Source organism: Anopheles ziemanni, chromosome 2, assembly GCF_943734765.1.
Source record: "Anopheles ziemanni chromosome 2, idAnoZiCoDA_A2_x.2, whole genome shotgun sequence".
Classification (NCBI taxonomy): Eukaryota; Metazoa; Arthropoda; class Insecta; order Diptera; family Culicidae; genus Anopheles; species Anopheles ziemanni.
The window spans coordinates 41,896,367-41,903,974 of NC_080705.1; the positions used below are offsets into that span (position 1 = coordinate 41,896,367).

General features: G+C 41.6%; 2 non-coding genes across 2 annotated transcripts; one reads left to right on the plus strand and one right to left on the minus strand.

The window, feature by feature from the left end:
• Positions 1-2,813: 2,813 nt before the first annotated feature.
• Positions 2,814-2,886, minus strand: Trnak-cuu (transfer RNA lysine (anticodon CUU)). Its single transcript has one exon. It is a non-coding gene; the product is annotated as a tRNA-Lys (tRNA).
• Positions 2,887-6,805: 3,919 nt separating this feature from the next.
• Positions 6,806-6,878, plus strand: Trnak-cuu (transfer RNA lysine (anticodon CUU)). The gene has a single exon. It is a non-coding gene; the product is annotated as a tRNA-Lys (tRNA).
• Positions 6,879-7,608: the final 730 nt, after the last annotated feature.

Below are 7,608 nucleotides of genomic sequence, written 5' to 3' on the forward strand. Positions count from 1 at the left end.
CTTCTGTCTGGAGCGGGTGGCTTTGAAGGACCGTTCCCTCCCCGAGGAGCCAATGTTCGACTCCTTCAACGCAGCTGAACATATAATGCTCGGCCGCCCCGCGCCACGATCGAGGATCGGTGGAGGGTTTGGTTTAGCTATTCGCCGATCGAACATAATAGCAGCACCACTACTTGGCACGATCTCGCCACAGCTGGCTAGCTTCCATCCCGGGTGACGTCTGTGGTCCGTTTAGCAAGTTCCCTTTTTTTTCTTTCGTGCGCTAGCTTCGATCCATTTGATGCGCTTCGCTTCGGGCTTCTTGGGAGAGGAAGAAGAAACCCAATTGGTTCGCGAATAAAAACCAAACTGTAGCCGATCGTCAGATTGCCGGATCAGATTGCCATCGGCGCACACACTTGACGCGGGATCGAAGCGCACGAGCCAAACACAGAAAAACAACTCTTCCAAACGATTTTGCGCTTATCAAGAATGGGACGAAGACTACCTGAAACTTCTTCCCCAAATTCGATTAGAAACGATCCCTAATCGATCGCAAGACAAATAAGGGATCCACCAATGGTGCACACTGGAGGGTGCACAAATTGTCGATAAATTAGAGCAGTGCAGCTGTACCTACAGCAGGTCTTGAGTCTTGGCGAGAGGTCTGATTAGGAGGCACTGTATCGGCACGCATTGCCCTTTAGCTTCGTTTTGATTCATGGCAATGGCCGCCAGGTCCAAACGTAAGAGTCGATTGCAGTTGAACGTAAGATTGCGGATCGGTGTTTTTATGCCTTCACTTCACACAACAAGGTCACTTAACATTTCCTCAAGAGGCGTCACCGCGGCGATCGAGCGCGTGCAAAGAGAAGATAAAAAAGGCGAGACATGTCCGAGACGTCGCCGAGCTGTTGAGAAGCAAACGTACAGATGGTTCTAATTAAATTAGAACCCCTCGTCTTCCGCCACCAAAAGCCTCCAACCGGCAAAAGATACTCATCGCCAAAAAATGGTGTTCGACCCAACGGTGTACTCGGTTGAAGTAATGGCAGTCATTAGTTTCAAAAGCTCGGTGTCTCCATGGAATCCGGGGTCCCCCGGAAGACGCTGAGATGCGTCCGGGACGCAGACAGCAGCCCGATGCGGTGGTGTTGCAAAATTAAATTAATGATTAAAATATTTCGTCTTCTTCGGTCGACCACAACACGAAGACACCAACACGGTCTCCGAATGGCATCGGAAACGACATGGGCAGTTTAGTAATTCATTTTATTATTCGAGCACTTGGGTGAATTTGTAATTTAAGGTGCATTTTGTTGCGTTGGTTTGTTCACTTTATTCGAGAAGTTGTCTGGTAGGATGACAAAATTCAATGCAATTCCACTTTATTTCATCGCCGATGTTTAACACCTTGGGCATCACATTTGCACGTCTGATGACGATGGTGCATTTCAGCTTTTCAGACAACGATATCTTAGGTTGCACTTCGTAACACAAACAGCATTTCCATACCATCCACGCACTGGGCACCATTATCTCGTTATCATTTGATTTACTTGATATTTCTTTAGCTAACTTATTCGCCTACCCACTGCTGCTGGCGGATTTTCTGTGTGTTTCCGGTATTATTGAACCAACCATTGTTTTTTGCTTCTTGTTTATTAACCTGCCTTTTTCTATTTTTCTTCTACTACGTTCCGGTTTATTTACTTTTTATTACCTTTATTTTTCTAGTGACAAACCAATAGTGCCACAACACACCACTGTTCCCCATGCCTACTACGCGCGCCACACACAGACACACGTACAGACACCCCCAACACAGACACAACGCGCAAACAATGCTATGGGAGGCTTCAATAGCGCTGCCAACCGTCACGACAAATTCGTACTCAGGGTGAACCGAATGCCGGTAAAGTGTTGCCACTCTAGTAGCATCCGTATGTAGAGGGTACCGGTCCGCACCACCAGGACCTTTTTTTGTAATGTTCGTTGTTGTTCACCCTAGTCGCAACACGTGGTTGAGTTTCGTTCCATTTGCGTACCTCGTCGTTTGCGACCACGCAGTAAGCCGTCGAGCAGCCAAACCAGTACTTTGTAGTAGATTATTTTTTAATGTTTTTGCACTTTTGTTACTTAGATTTATTTTTATGTTCTTTTCAACTAGCGGAAATGCACAGTAGGAAAATGACGTACAAACAATAAATTGAATTGCAACATCTAAAACATAATACCAATTTTATTACGCAAATTATTGGGTACTGGGTGCTTAAATTTCATTGGAGACTTTATTTGTTCCATTTTTTTCTGTAAAATTTTCAGAATTGGTGTAAATTGTAGACAGTTATTAACCAAAAAGCATTTTTGTTTTATTTTTTAAAATTTATGTTGAGGTGCATTTTAAACCAGTATGTCTTGGATTTTATGGATGAAATAATCTAGATTTAATTTTTAAATTTTTTTGATAATTTTTTTTTTTTTGAAAGATCAACTCAAACATATGAGATAAATTATGACATGTTCACAAAATTTACAAAAATTTTCAAAAAATAACTTGTACATTCATATGTTCCAGAACATTAAAATACAAATGATTGTTGTTTTGAACACCTGAAAGAGATTATCACACCAAAGCTAGGAAGGATTTGTTTACAAGCAATACGGCCAGGCCGTTCTTTCTGAAAAATAAATAATAAAGGGTTTGTTTATTTATTTCTTCTTTCTATTTTATTTTACTAACTATTTTCAGTACAGTTTTTGTGCAAGATCAACAGATACAAAACTGTCTATTCTTGTCCCTTATACACCAAAAGAAATGGTTTTTCTATGCTCGCCCAACGTGGGGCTCGAACCCACGACCCTGAGATTAAGAGTCTCATGCTCTACCGACTGAGCTAGCCGGGCACTTGTGTGTGAAGGGTTGGCATCAGCACCCGTGTCCGATGTTGGTCCGAAGCTAATCAACCTTTGCGTCTCGCGCGGATCCCAAAATAAAATTCGGCGCCAAATCACAGCTATTTGTTGTTTTCTCATTCGTTCTTTCCTTGCAAAGATTACCTTCCGCCCACTTCTGAGCGAACGAGGCTAATGAAAATATTTGTTTTCCTTCCGTCACGAAATGGTGAAAAGCAAGGCAAGATTTTTCCTCAGCTCAACTTCCCCTATTCGACCACTTTGGTTCACACCGCGCACCGGCTTCCTAATGCCGCAATCACTAACTCATGCCGGCGTGCGTGTCAATTTAATTCGTTCTTGTTTACTTCACGTACGGTGGGTTTTTTTCTGCTTCTTTCTCGCTTTTAAGTCCGGAACGGTGCTCCACGTAGTGCCATCACCAGCCAGCCCATGGCTCATTCCAGCGAGCACGTGCTCGTGAATGTTTCAAAATTCATAACCATAATTTATGGCCCGCTTCATCTGCGCTTCGAACAGCAGCCACCGGCAATGGAAGTGCGCCGTGGAGAGGAAAATTCTTGTGCGTAAAGTGTAAGAGCAGACGAAGCCAGAAAAATAAAAGAATCACATCCACACGTCCGTCGCACAGTGTTCGATGCGTCACTGCTTGGATTCATTTCCATCCGGGAAAAAGTGGATAAACAGCATCCCGTGTAAGTGAGGGCCGAGCAAGCAGATTTTCCTACCGTCCGTTGGACGATGGTGTGGTTTGTTTTAATTTTTCCGGTGATTTATTCATGCCGTCTTAAATTTTTTCTTCCGTCCCCCTCCTACACCGCCTAACCAGAGTATGGCGCTAGAGGAGAGCCGATCGCTTCCGTTTTTTGTTTTCTTGAAAACTTTACCTCTTCCGGCGGAGTGATCGTGTCCGGAAAATGTGTTCAGCTGCACACATGTACTTTCCGCCGAAGAAGGGGAGAAAATATTCCACCTCGTTATGATGGGAGACAGATCGAGCTCCATTAATAACGCAATGTGTGAGTGCGCACCACGCACTTTACAGAAGACAGGCGATCGGTTTGGATCAAATAAGAGGTATGAAGAAAAATCTCACCACGTTCAGTTAAAATATTTGGTCATTGAAAGTGGACGGAAATAAACTTCCCCTTTGAGGGCGGGAGGGAGATGGAATGATAATGCAATCGGTTCGGTTTGAATTTCATGAACCAGCTTCCCCGAGCTGAGACCACTTGCAATCTAAAGCACTCGCAATGCATTCTTAATTCCTTTATCCACCAGTACGTCCTTTTTCCGTCCCACTTCCTTTTCCGGTACATCCCCACCGCAGAGCCCTGTCGCAAACAAACCAACGCGTCGAAATTGCTTAATTATCTTTATGAGCCTTGTCTGCGGTAGGAGATTAATGATTCATGCTCGTTTTCAAACTGTCGGTCGGATTGAATGCAACGTTCCTTTTCAAACAGCTTTTTTTTTATTATTGCTTCAGCTTCAAACCTTCTTGACGGACCGGCTAAAAGCCCGTCGGACCGAGTTTTGCTTTTTGCACTAGTTTTTGTTATTTTTTTCCTCTCGGTTTGCGAAAATCATTTCGACTCGCCTTTTTGGTTTTCACTTGCGACTAACGCGGTAGTTGATTTAGGGTTTGCAGTTGCTTCCCACTGCAGATTGTTTTTTTGTTGTGCGTTCATTTGAGATGGATTACTTTAGGGTGCTGCTCAGGACCATTACTGCATAGTCTTACTTTACGACGGATATGTAATTTTTTTAGCCAGCACTTGTTTGCTCTTTTATGTACTGTTTGTTTTAAGGCAGTTTTTTGGTTCCTTTGGGCTTAACGTGCTCTTTGAAATTCACTACCAGCTGGTTTTATTGATAATCTCACTTGGTTGTCAAAACTGTATCAAAAACTAAAATACGTAAATACGACAAATGAAATATTTATATTTAACCTATTTTAAACATCTAATTTCTATGTTCATATTTTGAATGAACTAGAACGATAAATTTTGGAAGCGCTACGCCAAGGAGCGTGGAGCGAAGTGGAAGAATAAACTTGAAAATGGTTAAAGATGATTGATTGCCGAAATCTCTAAGCCCACTTCAGCAAATTGGATTGCAATCTGGATATTTGGGGAGCAAGAACACACATTGATCTGATGGCAGTCCAAGAAGAATGAGCAAGATGTTGTTATTCAGCAAAGCCAGAAGCGAAAGCAGAAAAGATTCTTCTTAGCCAAGAGCGGTTGCCGTCGGATCGGGGTCTGCTTTGGAGCTCACAGCCGGAGCATTTTATGATCGATGACAGCACGTGCCAGCCAGGAGACTTGTGCACTTCGAGCAACCAGACCCACCAGCGAGGGTAATGCAACCCGAATGCACCGAACGTGATCACAATTTCAATGACGACGTTCGGTGGGAAAATTCGGGACGCTCCTCGGGCTTTCCCTACGCCTACACCGGAGCATTCGTCACGGAAAAGATGCCGAAAATAGTCTTTCCCTCTCGAAGCATATGCACCCGCGTTGCTTACACGTGCGATGGATCAAACTTTCCGTTGGACCGGCACTCGGAGGGAGGAAAATCGTGGAAATTCAAACACCGTGGTGACCGGTTCCGGTGAATGAACGACCTATCTCTCGCGTGCGGTATGGTTTCAATGAAAGGGGAGAAAGCATAAGTTCGGCGCATAGGTCAGCTGATGCTGGGGCAGGAAGGAAGCAGCACGGGACGCAGTCATTCAATTAAGTACACTCTTATGTAAAAAAAACGCATGTCGCGTCTGATGATGCACTTATTGCATCTACGTGGGGCCATTTTCTTTTTTCCGCTTACGGTTCTTCAGATCATCGTAAGCACACAACTCTTTCTTAGGTTAATCTTTTATTGGTTAATAAACGAGTAGAATAAAAGGTTTCGTAAACAATCCTATTTTTCATACTCAAAATTAAGTTTTTAAATATTTCATTTACTTATTACATCCAGACATTTTAAGGTACATTTGAAAAAGATGTAACTTTTTTTCAAATTTTCATGAGTGCTTGCATGTGTAATATTATTTGAATGAAATTGGACAGTTAACATAATCTACAATCATAAATAAAATCACCTCATTTACAATTTTGAGAATGAAACATGTTTCAACTAACACGCTACTTGTAAAAATGCACAAATTAGTTGTGTTCAACGAAAAGATCTACACTCCATTTATGTTTTACTTACAAATTATAATTTGTTTTATGAATGTTTTCTGCGGGTTGTATTAACTTTTGCCACCAAGAAACAGAATCGCCGATTCCTTTACTTTCTTTTAATATGTTGCATAAAGTGTAAAGATACAAACAAAGTTAACAAAATGGCTTGATTTATTTCATTCTTTTATTATGATTTGTGCTTGTGTTTATGGCAATCTAGCAACGTAATGCATTGTTCTATTTTGAGGTAGAATGATGATTTTCGCAAAGTTTTTTAAGAGTGGAAGAATATAAAAAATTCTTGGTTATATGAGAACGGAGATCACTTGATCGTACGAAGATCACTTAGCACCCTAAGTTCTACTTTGTGCAAAAACGAGTCTCCAAGACACCTTACGATATATAGACTAGACATACACATTATCCATTTGAAGAAGGAACTTCCCAAAATATGTTATTTTCGCACTGGATCAGAAGGGAGCATTGTTTCCAGGAATATATATTTTAACAGAGAGCACTTTACACATGTCGTGAAGCGGTCCTGCCATGGCAGGAGGAAACCAAGTGAATTTGAGTTTTCGTAGCCTCTGTGGTGAGAAAATGGGTACGGTTTGCGTCTGCGCCAACGCTATCGAATCAAGTGAGCTCATTTTTATCCCGTTTTCATGTTGCGAAGATCAGATTTTGTCTGACTTGTGCGTAAACCACCTTCACCTGCCCGGCTAGCTCAGTCGGTAGAGCATGAGACTCTTAATCTCAGGGTCGTGGGTTCGAGCCCCACGTTGGGCGCTCAAAAGTCTTTTTTTCCACGATACGTTTAACCACCTTTTCGAATGTTTAGATATAGAAGAGAATTTCTATAAAAGTAGTTGTTTTAAGTTAGATAATAAACATTGCACCTGAAATAAAAATAGAAAAACGTTTGTAGCGATTGATTAATATTTGTTTATTTTTCTCTCTTTTTTCTTCCTCTTAGGTAAGTCTCACATTCGATTAGAAAGTGATTGAGGAGCAACCCGGTGGAAGTAGTCATATTCCTTTGCATAAGATCGTTGAGGCAGCTTTTTGTGCCAGCTGAGACATTCAACGTGGAACGGACTAATGCGTATTTTCTAAAGATTTAAGTAAACCCGACGCCCTTTTGCACCTCAAGCCCTTCCATCATCCAGTGCACAGTAGCGTAAAGCTCGATTCTCAGTAGAACGGCGCGAAGCAAAGGTAAAGCTAATTTCAATCAATTATTCTTGCTATTTGTTAGCCGTTCAGCTGCTGCGTTACAGTTTTCCTACGTGGAATGTTATACTAGAATAGTGGTTTCCAATTTTTTATAAGCTAAATATCATTTCTTTTACCAAATTAAATTCCAACTACTATTTTTTGATGATAGATATAATCATTATCGGATTTATTCTTGCATATTTTAAAGCATTCTTTTAATTAGATAGCCCGAATCTAAATTTCTTACATCTATAGCAATTTGTTGAATAGCTCTCAAAGAAACAGAATTAGCGCCATAACT